The following is a 17,843-nucleotide window of genomic DNA, read 5'->3' as shown; positions in this document are numbered from 1 at the left end:
GACTCGACGGTACTTAACGACAACAACAACATGCCATTTTAATTTACCTTGGGAAGAGCTGTCTGCACCTACGATACGTTCTTTAATATTTCATGTGACATCTAGTTATTCAGGGCAAGACATGTTAATGTTTACTTGTTCTGGGATGAGGAAAATAAGACATACTGTGGTCACTTCTTAGCTTTATCAGCCAAATATGATGAGATTATGTGTGTGTATGTGTTTCCCTTCTTCTTGGAGAATCAACTAGTATTAAGGTGATTCAAGATAAAGAATTATTATTATTACTGAGAATCCAAAAGATAGGAAACCCCTAATATCTCTTGTGATCTACACTTACTGCAAAGCATTTATTATGAAATGCTCTTTGTTTCTGATTACATCACTCTGACAGCTGGGATGGGGAGGCAACCACATTGGAATATTGTTAAAGACCATCACAAGCTTTTTGGCTTCATATTGGTTTTATCTTTTTTCTTCTGACCAGAAAACTCTCGGTTCAATTCCATTTGAATGTCAACAGTAAAAAATAAAAACATAGCAGAGCTTCATGAGTAAACATTCAAACTTTAGGAGAAAATAATCAAAGGACCAGTTATTCCTATGTACTTGCCTAAAGATACATAATAATGTTTGATGTGCACATACAATTTAATATGACCTTCTACAAAGCTAAAATGATCAGAACAAGAAAATTCACTGTTTGAAATATTTTGTAAGAAACTTTCAGTTCATCCTTCTATTTGAAACTTTTCAGAGTCATTGTATTCCTGGAGAATATAGAATTGGCCTTGTTCACATTTGGGTAGAAATATATACATTTGAAAATACCTTCCCAGTGCCTTTAATGTTATAATGGGAAAGGAAAGAAGACAAAAAGAGCTGTTTGTCTGTTTTCCTAATACAGGTTCCTAAATGTAATTTAGAGAAAATAAATATGACAGTTCTAGGTCCTAAATCATTTCTAATGATCACTCTTATTGTAACAATCAGGGAACAGAGACACAATACAGGTGGACAACAAAAGAGACAACCTTGTATGTCAGTCGCACCGGATGCAAGAAATTCCCAAAGATCTCTTCTTTCTGTGCTTCAATTTCTGGCTTATGTGAGATTTTTATTTTAGTTGCATCTTGGCTATACATTTTTAAAGCATATAATAGCATGCAACCCAGCAGGGTTTGAATGTGATTAGACCCAAGTGAAGCACCATTAACAACTGGAGACATGTTGGAATGACATGACATTTTGAATGAGTGCCACATGTAGGCCCCCGTGTGTTTGGCTTTGTGTTTGTACTTGTTTCCTTGATACTTAAACTGATTTCTTTTCAGAAGAAAATGTGTTTTCCTGAGACAGCTAATAGGATGCATCATAGGTCACATGCTATTTTCGGGACCAAAGAAGAACAGCGTGTGTTATGGTTAAAGTGAAAAACATCAATTCTGAGTTTCCTAGTCTCTGTAAGCTCAGGTCAAGGCAAGTCTTTGATTTTACTTTTCAGTTGTTATTATGTTTTCTTTCTTTCTCCTTTGTGGATTACCTGGCATGTTTTCTCAACCAATCAATCTTGATGCATTCACCCACAAGCTCTCTTTGAACTTTTTTTTTTCCTTTTTTTACTTTTTATTGTAGTTTGAGTGAAAGTTTACAGAGCAAATTATTTTTCGAATCAACAATTTATACACATTTTGTTTCACGATATTGTTTGCAATCCCTTGATATAACAACACTCCACTTCATCCCTGAGTTCCCTGTTTCCATTTGTCCTTCTTTCTATCTCTTATTGCCTTCTGAGCTTTGTTTTTGGGCAAATGCTGCCCTTTTGTTCTCATATGTAATGTTTTGATTATTAAGGAAACGCTCATATTATCTGAAGCCATGTTACATATGTTACATGCTGACAAGTATGTTTCTTCCTGGGTTTATTATTCACTTTTTTGGTCTGTCTATTGTTTGACTGAAAGTTGATCTCCAGAGGTGGCTTAAGTTCCAGGCTTGAAGGGTCTAAGGCAACAGTCTCAGGAATTTCATCAGTCTCTATTAGATCAGTAAGTTTGGTGTTTCTTAAATTTTGTTCTGTATTTGTTTTCCCTCCCTCTTTGTCCAGGACCTTTTATTATGTTCCTGATCAGAGCAGTTGGTAGTAGTAGCCAGGCACCATCTAGTTCTACTCTCAGGTCATGGTTCATGTGGTCCATTAGTCCTTTGGACTAATTGTGTTCTCCTTAAACTTTGAAGGTAAATGGGCTAAACAACCCAAACTTTCTGTTGCTTTTGGACTGGGAATTGGTACTATATTTTCAATGCATCTCAACAAATTCAACTCCATAAATGATTATGCTATGCATAACACTCTATCAGCCACTATTTTGAAGAAGTCCTCTTTTAAACTCTATGTTCAGGTTATGTCTTCCTCAACAGCTCACACATTATATACCCTCAAAATATAAGCATAAATGAATATGTGGGCATGTTTTTGTATACGTTCACTTGGTACTATCAAGTATTTAGTTGAACTGAGATGTTTGAATGTTGCATTATTATAGGAACTCTTGCCTGGAGTGTCTACAGTGCTGTTTCTGATAAAGTTATAGAGAAAAGCAAGCTTACACATATGTAATATGGCTTCAGGTAATATGAGCATTTCCTTAATAAGCAAAACATTACATTCATTTCCATGAAAGAAATTATATAAGGGATAATACTGAAAGGGTTGACTGTTATATTTACTACCAAGTTACTACTTAAGTGCTTTTTGGTAGAGTCAACCAAAAAACAATATTTTATATGTGAATAATACTTCTACAACCATAGCATGTTACAATCAGAATAAGAGGAGAGCAGCCAGCATTTGTGGGCTACCTCCTGTATTCCATATGTACCTATGTTGTTTTCTGCTGAAGTTCTTGTGTCCAATATCTAAATTTTAGAGATATTGATAGGACCAAACCAAACTCAGTGCCTTCAAGTTGGATCCCACTCATAGCAACCCCTCCTTGGGTTTCCGAGGCAGTATCACTATGGAAGTAGATTGCCCAACCTTCCTTCCAAAGAGTGGCTGGTGGGTTTGAACCACCAGCCTTCTTGTTAGCAGTCAAGAGTATTAATTCATTTTTCACACATGAACCAGGAGAACAGTATCAAGAGTCCAGATACCAATCTGGTGCTCTATTCACTATGGCATGCTGCCTTTCATCACCTCTGTTCTATGTGAGCCCGTTGTTAGGTGTCCTCAAGTTGATTCAACTTTAGCAACTCCATGTGAGAATGGAATGCCCCATACATCTTTCTGGGCTATAATGTTTATGGATGCAGATAGCCACGTCTTTTTCCCACAGAGTCATTTGGTAGGTTTGATCTGCTAGTTAGCAGCCAGGTACGTAAACATTGTGTCACCAAGGCTCCCTCACATGAAACTAGTAGGGTTCATTATTTTGAAACTTTTTATAAATTTTCTCATAGATACAATTTCCAATTAGAAATATACAGGTTCTGTATATCACAGTTTTTTTATTATGTTTGTTTTAATCTAAATAAATCAATTAATTTTGCACATTTATACAAAGATCAAAAGGCTTTATGACCATTCTGGAAATGACAAAAACCAAACGAAAATCTTCATATGTTATCATGGTGGAGAACATGTGTTTATGCACCTTTAGCACATAGAATTTTTCTTAGTAAGTGTAAAATGCTGCATATGTACTGAGAACTTGTCAGCTAAAAATGCTTGAGGCTTTAGTCTGCATTTCAACAGGATGTGTATGAGCAGATGTTTATTTCAGCACTTCATCATTTGATCCATCACTGTATATTTGCCTAAAGAGTAAGAAGATAGTAGCTGAAATGGATGAAGGATGAACAATGAAAGATAATATTTTTCAGATTGTTTAAGAAAATACAGGCAAGAAACATTTGTAAGAATGAGTAAAAGAATGATTAGGAGTATAATATTTTGGTGTAGGTATTTAATCACTTTGTGTTCCTCTTTGAAGAGATGCTCCCTCCAAAAAGTAGTTTAACAGACTGTAATCTTGATCTTAATCATCATAATAAGGACAAATAGTAAAGGAGCCCTAATTTTATGATTTCAGGAACACCAGGGTACAAAAAGACCTTTAAAAGTAAAGCTATAACTGAGTGGACAGAAAAAGAAAAATTAACTTTTATTGAGTGCTTATCTCTAGTTGGAGCTCTGGTGGGGTAGTGCCTAAGGCATTTGATTGATAACCAGAAGGTTGGCAGTTCAAACCCTCCAGCCACTCTGCGGAAGGAAGACTAGACAATTTACTTCCTAAAGATTTACTGCCTCCGAAACCCAAAGAGGGTCACGATGAGTTGAAATTGACTTGATGGCAGTGGGTTTTTTTTTTTTTTTTTATTCTAGTTCATTGTATGGTGAAAAGTTTCATACATGACATCTCATTTAATATCAATAACATTCATGTATTTTTTTTGTTTTGCTTTGTTATTCATTTAAATAGTTGAAATTGAGGAAATTTAAACAACAATCCCAAGTTCACAAAGCCAGTAAGTGATACATGTGCTCCATAACCAAATCAAGCCAGTACCATAGAGATGACTATGACTCATGGCAACCCCATGTGTTTCAAATTAGGACTGTGTGTCATAGGGTTTTAATGGCTGAGTTTTCTCATGTAGATAGCCAGGCTTATCTTCTGAGACTCCTTTAGATGGACACAAATTACCAATTTTTCAGTTAGTGGCCTAACTTAACTGTTTGCCCTATCCAGGGATTTCATATGTGCTCTAAAACCAAAAAAAGAAAAGAAAAAAAAAAACCTCACTGCCATTGAGTCAGATCCAACTCATAGCAACCCCTGGGTTTCCAAGGCAGTGTTGTTGTTGTTGTTGTTGTTGTTAAGTGCTATCGAGTCGTTTCCGACTCATAGCGACCCCATGCACAGCAGAACAAAACACTGCCCGATCCCGCGCCAGCCCCACAATCCCTGCTATACTTGAGCCCATCATCGCAGCCACCGTGTCAATCCATCTCATTGAAAGCCTCCCCCTCTTTCGTCGACCCTCCACCCTACCAAGCATGACATCCTTCTCCAGGGAATGGTCCCTTCTTACAACATGACCAAAATAGGTGAGACGAAGTCTGGCCATTCTTGCTTCCAAGGAGCATTCTGGCTGCACTTCCTCCAGGACAGATCTGTTAGTTCTTTTAGCAGTCCACGGTACTTTCAGCATTCTTCGCCAGCACCACAACTCAAAAGCATCAACTCTTCTTCGGTCTTCCATATTCATTGTCCAGCTCTCACACGCATAGGAGGTGATTGGAAATATCATGGCTTGTGTCAGGCACACCTTAGTCCTCAATGAGATATCCTTGCTCCTCAGCACTTGAAATAGTTCCTTCACAGTTGACTTTCCCAATGCTACACGTCGTCTAATGTCCTGACTGCTGCTTCCGTTGGCATCGATTGTAGAACCAAGCAACGTGAATTCCTTCACAACCTCAATCTTCTCTCCATTGATTGTGATGCTGCTCATTGGTCCAGTTGTGAGGATTTTTGTTTTCTTTATATTGAGATGTAATCCATACTGCACTGTATTCTTCAACCTTCATCAGTAGGTGCCTCAAGTCATCCTCACTTTCAGGAAGCAAAGTTGTATCGTCTGCATATCTCAGGTTGTTAATGATTCTTCCTCCAATCCTGATACCACATTTTTTCTTCATATAGTCCAGCTTCTCAGATTATTTGCTCAGCATATAGATTGAATAAGTGTGGAGAAAGGATACAACCCTGACGCACTCTCTTCTTGATTTTAAACCATGTAGTGTCCCCTTGTTCTGTTTGAACGACAGCCTCCTGGTCAAGGTACAGATTCCTCATGAGTACAATCAAGTGCTCGGGAATTCCCGTTCTTGTCAATGTTATCCATAATTTGTCATGATCCACACAATCAAATGCCTTGGCATAGTCAATAAAACACAAGTAAACATCTTTCTGGTATTCTTTGCCTTGAGCCAAGATCCATCTGACAACAGCTATGATATCCCTTGTTCCACGTCCTCTTCTGAATCCGGCTTGAACCTCTGGAAGTTCTCTGTCAATATACTGCTGCAACCGTTTCTGAATTATCTTCAGTAAGATCTTACTTGCGTGCAATATTAATGATGTTGTTCTATAATTTCCACATTCTGTGGGATCATCTTTCTTTGGAATGGGCACAAATATGGATCTCTTCCAGTCAGTTGACCAAGTAGCTGTCTTCCAAATCTCTTGGCATAACTGAGTGAGTGCCTCCAATGGGGCATCTGTTTGTTGAAATATCTTAATCGGTATGCCATCAATTCCCGGAGCCTTGTTCTTCGCCAGTTCTTTCATTGCAGCTTTGACCTCTTCCTTCATTACCATTGGTTCTAGATCATATGCCACTTCCTGAAATGGATGAAGATCGATCAGTTCTTTTTGGTACAGTGTCTGTGTATTCCTGCCATCTTCTCTTGATGTTTCCTGCATCATTCAATATTTTGCCCATAGAATCTCTCAATATTTCAACTCGAGGCTTAAATTTTTTCTTCAGTTCTTTCAGTTTGAGAGTATCACTATAGAAGTATATTGCCCAATCTTCCATCTGAGGAGTAGCTGGTGGATTTGAACCGCCAGCCTTCTGGTTAGCAGTCAAATGCCTTAGGCACCACACTACCAGAGCTCCTATATGTGCTCCAGTTGTATCTAATTGTTCATTCTGTTACATCATGTTACATTCATAAAACATTTTGGAGCTGATTTTATTCAGCAACAAGAGGCAGAGAACTGATTTCTTCCTGGAGCAATAGACTATGTAGACAGTGCAGATGCATTGAGGTAGAGAAAGCTACAGTTATACTCAAAGACAATATACTAACTATTTAACACTGCACAGTTTGCTATATCAGAAAGGATAGTGACCTCAGACTACCAAAAAGATGTCCCAGAGCCTCCTAACTAAATACAATCCCCAGCCCTGTTTATAACGTTTTTTGGGTTATTTTTCTCTTGAGGGAGCGCATATACCACAATCATATTCTGTTCTTTCTATTAAGAGCTTCTGATGATAAAATAACAGATGGCTTACATAAGATATTTCTCTCATAGTCTTCTTCTCATACTCCTACTCAGGATACTTTTTTGATTTGTATTACTGTATTTATTTCTCAGAAGGAAGGATGGGCAATCTACTTCTGTAGTGATACTGCCTCAGCAACCAAGGAGGGGTCTCTATGAGTCCGGTCTGACTCGACGGCACATAACAACAACAATATTTATTTCTCTAAATATTCACATGTTCTATATCATTAATTTCAGCCCTCTCTATTTATATGCTATACCCTTCTGCTTTGGGGGCTACCAAGGATAGGTGCCTCCCAGTTCTTCACGTGCTAACTTACAAACCTTCATTTCTTAAAGTCACTATACCCACTGCTCCCACCATCACTCCTACATCAACATTCCTTCTGTTTCTGTATCACCTACTTTAGTCATGTACCACTTGATCATCCTTGACCCCACTCCCATCTTCTGATCCATATCTTGCCCTTCAGCAATCACTTTTTTCCCCATCTGTCAATACCTGCACCAGAACTTTATTGTCGGAGCTTTTTACAATCCCTTGTCATCTCTGGTAGTGCTTAAGGCATTTGACTGCTAACCAGAAGGCTGGTGGGTTTGAATCCTCCAGCCACTCCTCAGATGGAAGATTGGGCAATCTACTTCCATAGAGATACCACCTCAGAAACCCAAGGAGGGGTTTCTATGAGTCAAATTGACTCAATGTCAGTGAGTTATTTTTAGAGTTTTGTCATATTTAACTTAGATAATTTCACTAATGTCCTGATAAATCTTCTTGTCTTCACTCTTGTTAAGCTAAATCCATCTTCCCAGTGCTTCCCAAGTGCTTTTTGTAAAGCACAGTAAGGATTAGCCAACACTCTGCTCACCCTACATACTTCTTCCCTTATTCCTAACATTTCTTTATGACACTTCTGCTCACCCTACATACTTCTTCCCTTATTCCTAACATTTCTTTATGACACTTCATTCCACTTTTCTAATATTCACTGCCTCTGCCCAGAGATGAGTTTGTTTAGGTCAGCTTCTTTCAACTCACAGGGAGGAAAATTAGTTTTAATGTGAAAAGCTGTGAGTAATATTTCTGAATAGATAAGAAAATCAGTCTATTTTAAAGGCATTTATCAGATAAAATGTACTTTAGTGATGACATAACGAAAACTTCTTGCCTGTGGAATAAATTTATGAAGAAAAAAGAAAAATTAAATGAGGAGCCTATTGCAGAGCTAAATTGGAAATGTAGGTAAAAGAAAAATATCAGGACAGCACCTCCTAAATTAAATTTAATTGAACTAGATTAAGCTGAATTAAAATTGATTAAACCAAGCTTGACATCATTATGAATTTTATTAATAATAATAATATTTATTGAACATCTAGTTGATATTGGACAAGACACAGTCCTGTCCCCTGAGTTTATAATCCAAATCAGGGGAGGGGAAACTAGGGTCTCCTGAAAGAGAAAGAAATGAAATAGACCTTAGGGAAATGAACTGTAACATCACTAGCTCCATTTGGAGAATAGTTTAGTGTTTTAATGAATGTAGGTAACTGCACAAAATGTTAGCTTCTTGGTATTTACCATATTTCCACACAAATAGCATGCACCTTTTATTTGCTTGCCAATCACTCACTCCTGTAGCAGGTATTTTCAAAAGCAGCTATGCCATTTTTTGTTTGTTTGTTTCTTAGTGTTGTAGAATGTTTACCAAAACACCTTCCAGGGAGGGGGAGTTTGACAAACAAATGTAGAAAGCACATGCAATGTGTGTAAAAGTGTAGTATTTAAAGGAGGGATAAAGCCCTGGGACATTATCATACTATAGAATAGTTATTGGTGAAGTGGAAAAGTGACGGTTTTAGTGGAAAAGGCCAATAAATAAGTAATTAAATACGATGTATATCATGATGAGCCACAAAGAAGAATACATATAGACTTCTTTGGTGAGGAATGAAGGCTTGGTACATGTATTTATAGTTGTTAGTAGCTATCAAGTTGATTTCAATTCATGGCAACCCCATGTGTGTCAGAGTGGGATTTTCAAGGCTGTGACCTTTCAGGAGCCAATCACAAGGCTTGTCTTCGGAGGCATCTCTGGGTTGATTTTATCTACCAACTGCTAGTTATTATTTGGAATAACTATTTTCCTAATCATTAATCATATTATATTATTATAAACAGATTTCATAGTATTTTTCATATTGGAGACAAATAAAATTTATTTATTTTAGTTTTTAATAGTAGGTTTATTAGTTTCTTTTTTCCAATAGTCATTATTTTGAGGCATGATTAAATTAGACCTCAGGTGGTGTAATGCCTAAGGCATTTGACTGCTAACCAGGAGGCTGGAGGTTCAAAACTAGTAGCCATTCCTGGGAAGGAAGATTGGGCAGTCTACTTCCGTAGAGATACTGTCTCAGAAATCCAAAGACGGGTGTCTATGAGTCAAATAGACTCGATAGCAGTGAGTTTAGTTTTCTTACAAATGCCTCTAAGAGCACAATTCCAAAGAAACAGAGAGACTGTCTTGAGCAATGACAGCATCTTTGATATCAGTAAATAAATTTATAGAATTCTACATGGCAAGTCACTGTTAATATATTGCCACAACTGTTTGTGAATTGTCTTCACCAAAATTTTACTAGTGTGTGATATTAATGATATTGTTCAGTAATTTCCACATTCTGTTTTATGACCTCTCTTTGAAATGGGCACAAATATGGATCTCTTCCAGTCAAGTGGCCAGATTTCTTGGCATGAACGAGCGAGTGCATCCAATGCAGCATCCATTTGTTGAAGCATCTTGATGGGTGTTACATCAATTCTTGGAGCCTTGTTTTTCACCAATACCTTTAGTGCATTTTAGACATCTTCCTTAAATACCATCAGTTCTTGATAATATGCTGTCTCCTGAAATGATTGAACATAGATCAATTAATTTTGGGAACATGACTCTGTGTTCCTTCCATCTTCTTCTTAAAAAAAAAAAAAAATCATTCACCCATATCAAATCTGTCTCTCAATTACCCATCTGTTTTTCCTCTATTCCCCTGCCCTCCCATCCCTGGTAACCAACAAAGAAAATTTCCTTCCCTGAGTAAACCTTTCCTTGACTTTTTACAATAACAGACTCATACAATGTTTGTCCTTCTGTAATTGACTTATTTCACTCAGCATAATGTCTTTCAAGTTCATCGCACATTGTGAAGTGATGCCCTGATTCTTCATTATTCTTTAATGTTGCATAGTATTCTGTTGTGTGTATGTACAATAATTTGGTTATCCATTCATCTGTTGCACTTAGGTTGTTTCCATCGCTTTGCTATTGCAAATAGTGCTGCAATGAACATAGGTGTGCATACATCTATTTGTATGCCTCTTTAGGGTGTATTCCTAGTAATAGTGTTGCTGGATCAAATAGTATTTCTATTTCCAACTTTTTAAGGAAGTGACCTACTGTTTTCCACAGTGGTTGTACCATTTTACAGACCTACAAGCAGTGTATGAGAGTTCCAATCTCTCCACACCCTCACCAGCATTTGTTGTTTTCTGACCTGTGGAAGTTCGCTATTCCTGGAGTGAGACGATATCTCATTGCTGTTTTGATTTGCATCTCTCTAATGGCTAATTGGAGCTCTGGTAGCATAGTGGCTAAGACACTTGCCTGCTAACCAGACAGCTGGCGGTTCAAACCCACCAGCCACTCCTCGGAAGGAAGGTTGGGCAATCCTACTTCCGTAGTGATACTGCCTCGGAAAGCCAAGGAGGGGTCGCTATGAGTCGGGTTTGACTCGATGGCACATAACAACAACAACAATGATGGCTAATTATCACAAGCATGTCTTCATGTGTTTGTTGGCTACCTGAATATCTTCTTTGGTGAAGTAACTGCTCATATCATTTCCCAATATCTGAATAGGATTGTTTGTCTTTTTTATGTTCAAGGTTTCTATGAATTTTAGAGATAAGTTCTTTGTCGAATATGTTGTTGCCAACTTTTTTTCCTGGTATGTAAGTTCTCTTTCTATTCTTTTGGAGAAGTCTTTTGATGCACCTGAGAATTTAATTTTTAGAAGATTACAAACATCTGCTTTCTCTTTTGCTGTTTGAGCATTTTGGGCTATGCTTGATAGTCTATTTATAACCCAAATTAGGGCCTCTAAGTTTGCCCCTATTGTATCTTTGATGAATTTTATAGCTTTTGGTTTTATGTTTAGATCTTTGATCTGTCTTGAGCTTATTTTTGAGTATGGTGTGAGGTATGGATCTTGTTTCATTTTTCCACAAATGGTTATCCAGTTTTGCCAGCACCATTTGTGCTTTGGTAGTGTAGTGCCTAAGGCATTTGACTGCTAACCAAAAGGCTGGTAGTTCAAATCCACCAACCACTCCTCAGGAGGAAGGTTGCACAATCTACTTCCCTAGTGATACTGCCTTGGAAACCCAAGGAGGGGTTGCTATGAGTCAGAGACAATCTGGCAGCACATAACAACAACATTTGTGAAAGTTATCTCTTCCCTGTTGAATGGGTTTTGGTCCTTTGTCAAAGATTAACAGTCCATAAGTGTTCACATCTATTTCTGGACTCTCTATTCCACTGGTCTATGTTCTATAGTTGTACCAGTTCCAAGCTATTTAGACTATTGTGACTATATAATAGATTTTGAGATCTGTGAGTGTGAGTCCTCCTGTTTTTTTTTTTCCAGTAGTGTTTTGATTATCCGTGTTCTCTTTCCTTTCCACATAAAATTAATGATTGATTTTCCATGTCTTTCCATCTTCTTTTGATGCTTCCTGTATTGTTTAATATTTTGCCCATGTTGTTCTTGTGGTTAGGTGCCACTGAGTCAACTCATAGTGACCCTGTACACAAGATAAAGGAGCTCCGGTAATTCAGTGCCTAAGGTGTTTGACTGCTAACCAGAAGGTTGATGGTTCAAATCCAATCATAAGAAAGAAGACGAGGCAATCTACTACCGTAAAGATTTACTGCCTCAGAAACTCAATGGGTGTCATTATGAGTAAGAATCAACTAGATGGCAGTGGGTTTTGTTTTTGGTTTTTGGTACAAGAGAACAAAAAACTTTGTTCTATGTCATCCTTTCACTCCTTGCACTGCTTGAACCCATCATTCCAGTCACTGTCAATTCATTCCATTGAGGGTCTTCCCCTTTCTCACTGATCCTTCATTTTAGCAAGCATAACATCTTTCTCCAGAGACTGGTCTCTTCTAACAACACAACCAAAGTAGGTTAGACCATGTTTGGCCATCCTTGCTTTGCAGGTGCATTCCTGCTGCACTTCTTCTAGGTCAGAAACCTCTTGTTCATTCTTCTGGCAGTCCATGATTTTTGTGGTATTCTTTGCCAACACCACAATTCAAAGGCATCAATTCTTCTGTCTTCCTTATTCATTATACAGCTTTCAAGTGCATATGACTTTTATCTTCAAAGTGAAATCTTTGCTCTTTAACACATTTAGAGTAGTTCCTTGTAGCAGATTTGCCCAGTGCAATGTGATATCTAATTTCTCGATCCAACTAAAATGAAATCTTTGACAACTTCAATCTTTTTTTCCATTTATCATGGTGTTGCTTATCAGTCCAGTTGAGAGGATTTTTATTTTCTTTATGTTGCGGTATAATCCACACTGAAGACTATAGTCTTTGATCTTTATCTGTGAGTGCTTCAAGTCATCTTCACTTTCAGCAAACAAGATTGTGTCATCTGTGTATCACAGGTTCTTAATGAGCCTCCCTCCAATCCTCATGCCCCACTCTTCTTCATATAGTTCAGCTTCTTGAATCATTTGCTCAGTATCCAGGTTAATAAGTATGGTAAAAGAATACAACCCTGACACACACCCTTCCTGAACTTAAACCATGCAGTATCCTCTATTTTTTTTCAAACAAAAGCTTCTTGGTCTATGTACAGGTTCTTCATGAGCACAATTAAATGTTCTGAAATTTCCATTCTTCACAATGTTACCATAGATCACTATGATCCACACAGTCAAATGCCTTTGCATAGTCAATAAAACACAGGAAACCTCTTCATGGTATTCTTTATTTTCAGCAAAGACCAATCTGACATCAGCAATGATATCCCTCACTCTGTATCCTTTTCTGAATTCAGCTTGAATTTCTAGAAGTTCCCTGTCAGTATACTGATGCAACTTTTTTTTAAATTATCTTCAGCAAAAATTTACTTGCTTGTGATATTAATGATATTGTTCCATAATTTCCACATTCTCTTGGATCACCTTTCATTGGAATGGGTAGAAATAAGAATCTCTTCCAGTTGGTTGGCCAGGTAGTTGTCTTCCACATTTCTTGGCATAAATGAGTAAGCACCTCCAGTGTTGCCTGTGTTTGTTGAAAGATCTCAAAGCTTATTCCGTATATTTCTGGGACCTTTTTTTTTTTTTTTTTTCCTAACCACTTGTACTGGTTATCTAGTGCCACTCTGACAAGAAATATACCACAAAGGGGATGGCCTTAACAAACAGGAGTTTATTCTTACAATTTGGAGGCTTTAAGTCCAAGTTCAAAGTGCCAGGCTCTAGGGGCTGGGTAAAAGCCCCTCAAACTTAGGGTCCTGCTCTGCCTCCTGCTCCCTGCCCACTGGAGCTAGAGGTGTTTCTTCACTCAGACAGCTGCTAGCGGCTGAGGCTGAGAAGCCCCAAGGTTGACAAGTCAAAAAGCACAGTCCCAATGTTACCAAACCACACGGCAGGCCATTAACTTAAGTCCATTGTAAGTCCCAAGGTTGACAGGGCATAGCAGTCTGCTGAGCAATGACACAGCTACATGCAGAGTCTAAGAGTGCCATAGGCTTGAAACCATTCCCAAGGCTTCTCCTTAAATACAGGAAGCAGACCACATCCCAAAGGCAGCTACTTAGCTGCTTGTGGTAGATCCCACTGAGGAGTTGATTGTCAGTCTCATCATGGAGAATAACTACCACCAGCTGCACAGCCACTCAACCAGGCCCAGCCAAGTTGACACACAAACATAACTACCACACCACTTCTGTGCAGCTTGAACTACTTCCTTCAGTACCATTGGGCCTTGATCATACGCTGCCTCCTGAAATTGTTGAACTTGACCCATTCTTTTTGATACAGGGTCCATAGAATCCTTCAATATTCCCATTTGAGGCTTGAATTTTTTTCATCGACTCTGTAAAATTGAAAAATGGCCAAGCATGTTCTTCCCTTTTGGTTTTCTAACTCCAGGTCTTTGAACATTTCATCTTAATACTTTACTTTATCTTCTTGAGCTGCCTTTGAAATCTTATGTGTATCTCTTTTATTTCATGATTACTTCCTTTTACTTTAGCTATTTGCCATTCAAGAGCAAGTTTCAGAATCTCTTCTGACATCCATTTTGGTCTTTTCTTCCTTCCCTGTCTTTTCCATGACATTTTCCTTTCTTCATGTCTGATGTTCTTGATTTATATCCCACAACTCATCTTCTCTTCAGTCATTATTGTTTGGTCTGTCAAATCTGTTCTCCAGATGGTCTCTAAATTCAGGTGGGATATAATTCAGGTCATATACTGGCATTCATAGATGTGTTTCACTTTTCTTCAGCTTCGGCTTGAACTTGCATATGAACAATTAATGGTCTGTACCATGAACAATGGGAGCTCTGGTAGCATAGTGGCTAAAGCACTTGACTGCTAACCAGAAGGCTGTCGGTTCAAACCCACCAGCCACTCCTCGGAAGGAAGGTTGGGCAATCCTACTTCTGTAGTGATACTGCCTTGGAAACCCAGGGAGGGGTCGCTATGAGTCGGGGCCAACTCAACGGCACATAACAACAACACCATGAACAATTTCTGGCCTTGTTTTTACTGTTGATATTGAGCTTCTCCATCACTTCTTTCCAAAGATGTAGCTGATTTGATCTCTGTGTATTCCATCTGGTGTGGTCCATGTGTACAGTCACTGCTTATGTTGTTGAAAAAAAGGTATTTGCAATGAATAGGTCAGTGGACTTACATAACTCTATCCTGTGGTCTTTGGCATTATTTCTGTCATCAAGACCATATTTTCCAACTATCGATATTTCTCTGTTTCCAACTTTTGCATTCCAATCACCAGTAATTATCATGCATATTGACTGGATGTTTGGTTAATTTCCAAATGTGAAAGTTGGTAAAAAAAATTCAATTTATTCATCTTTGGCTTCAGCTGTTGTGCATAAATTTGAATAACAGTGGTATTAACTGGTCTTCCTTGTAGGCATATGGATATTATCCTATCACTGACAGCAGTATACTTCAAGATAGATCTTGAAATGTTCTTTTTGATAATGGATATCTTTTTGTATATGCTTCTATACAATTGAATATTAACAGAAGTAATAAGAAATAAGCCAACAAACCACAGTGGAATCTCAAATGTGTATTTCTAAGTGTGAGAACATAGTCTGGAAATTCTACATATTGTATGATTTCAACTATGACATTCAAGAAGAGGCAAAACTATAGATGTAATAAAATAGATCATCAGTTGATTGGTCATAATTCTAAACTATTTTTTTCTTTGCTCCTCACCTTTGTTTCATTTTAATGGTGGCTACTTTAAGGCCATTAGCCTTTGCATGGGAAGGCACATCTTTAATCTGAGTCTTAATTGTGTTTTATATTTAAAGCTTCTTCAATATTATCTTTCACTATGTGAGGTATAAAATAGTCTGCTTTCAACCGAATAAGGCCTCAAATTTCTGACTCCATTTATTTTTCATTTCTACTTAAAAACTAGGCATTTTTTCTTAAAAAAAAAAAAGAAAAAAAAATGTGATTTGAGTGCAAATTTACAAAGCAGATTCATTTTATTCTCAATCATTCATACACATTTAGCTTCAGGGCATTGATTACAATCCCAATAATGAACAGATCTCCTCCAATCTCCATTGGCTGATGTGGCATGACTCAGAATGAGTAGAAACAGCTGCTAACATCCATTGATAATCAGAACATGGAATGTATGAAGTGTGAATCTAGGAAAACTGGATGTTGTAAAAAATGAATTGGAATGCATAAAGACCAATATCCTAGGTATTAGTGAGTTGAAATGGACTGGTTTTGGCCATTTTGAATCAGACAACCATATGCTCTAGGATGCCAGGAATGACAAATTGAATAGGAATGATGTGGCATTCATCATCACAAAGACTGTTTCAAGATCTGTCCTAAAGTACAACACTGTCAGTGGCAGGAAAATATCTATATGCCTACAAGGAAGACCAGTTAATACTACTATTATTCAAATCTATACACCAACCACCAAAGCCAAAGATGAGGAAATTGAAGATTTCTACCAACTTCTGCAGTCTTAAGTTGACTAAAAATGCAAACAAGATGTGCTGATTATCACTGATTACTGGAATGCAAAAGTTGGAAACAAAGAGAAGTCACCAGTATTGGAAAATACAGCCTTGGTGATAGAAATAATGCTGGAGATTGCATGATACGATTTTGCAAGACTAATGATTTTTTCATTGCAAATACTTTTTTCAACAACATAAACAATGGTTATACACATGGACTTCACCTGATGGAATACACAGGAATCAGATTGACTACATTTCTGGCAAGAGGCAATGGAGAAGATCAATATCTTCAGCCAAACAAGGCCAGGAGCTGATTGTGGAACAGACCATCAACTGCTCATACAAAGTTCAAGTTGAAACTGAAGACAATTAAAACAAGTCCATGAGAACCAAAATATGACCTTGGTAATATCCCTCCTGAATTTAGAGTGCATCTAAAGAATAGATTTGGTGTGTTGACCACAATGACAGAAAACGAGAGGAATTTTGGGATGACATCAAGAACATCATCCATGAAGAAAGCAAGAGGTCATTAAAAGGCAAGAAAAGGACAGACCAAAATGGATGTCAGAAGAGACTCTGAAACTTGCTCTTGAATAGAATAGCTAAAGCAAATGAAATAAATGGCAAGATAAAGGAGCTGAACAGAAGATTTCAAAAAGCAGCTCAAGAAGACAAAGCCATCTCTTATAATGAAATGTGCAAAAGACATGGAGTTAGAAAACCAAAGGGAAGAACACACTCAGCATTTCTCAAGCTGAAAGAACTGAAGGAAAATTTAAGCCTCGAATTGCAGTATTGAATGATTCTATGGGCAAAATATTGAAAAATGCAGGAAACATGAAAAAAAGATGGAAGGAATAGACAGAGTCACTGTACCAAAAAGAACTGGTTGATGTTCATCCATTTCAGGTAGTAGCATATGATCAAGAACCAATGGTATTGAAGGAAGAAGTCAAAGCTGCATTGAAAGAATTGGTGAAGAACAAGGCTCCAGGAATTGATGGAATGCCCATTGAGATGTTTCAACAAACGGATGCCACACTGGAGGCAATCACTCATCTATGCCAAGAAATTTGAAAGACAGCTACTTGGCCAACTGACTGGAAGAGATCCATATTTGTACCCATTCCAAAGAAAGGTGATCCTACACAATGTGGAAATTATCTAACAATATCATTAATATGACATGCAAGTAAAATCTTACTGAAGTTAATTAAAAAATGGTTGCAGCAGTATATTGACAGAGAGCTTCCAGAAATGCAAGTTGGATTCAGGAGAGGATGTGGAATGAGGGATATCACTGCTGATGTCAGATGGATCTTAGCTGAAAGCAAAGAATACCAGAAGGATGTTTACTTATGTTTTACTGACTAGGCAAAAACATTCGATTGTGTGGATCATAACAAATTAT

This window comes from Orycteropus afer, unplaced genomic scaffold (genome assembly GCF_000298275.1).
Source record: "Orycteropus afer afer isolate SDZICR_OR568_19922 unplaced genomic scaffold, OryAfe1.0 scaffold00028, whole genome shotgun sequence".
Lineage (NCBI taxonomy): Eukaryota > Metazoa > Chordata > Mammalia > Tubulidentata > Orycteropodidae > Orycteropus > Orycteropus afer.
The sequence above is the reverse complement of the archived record's forward strand: the minus strand, read 5'-3'. Positions refer to the sequence as shown.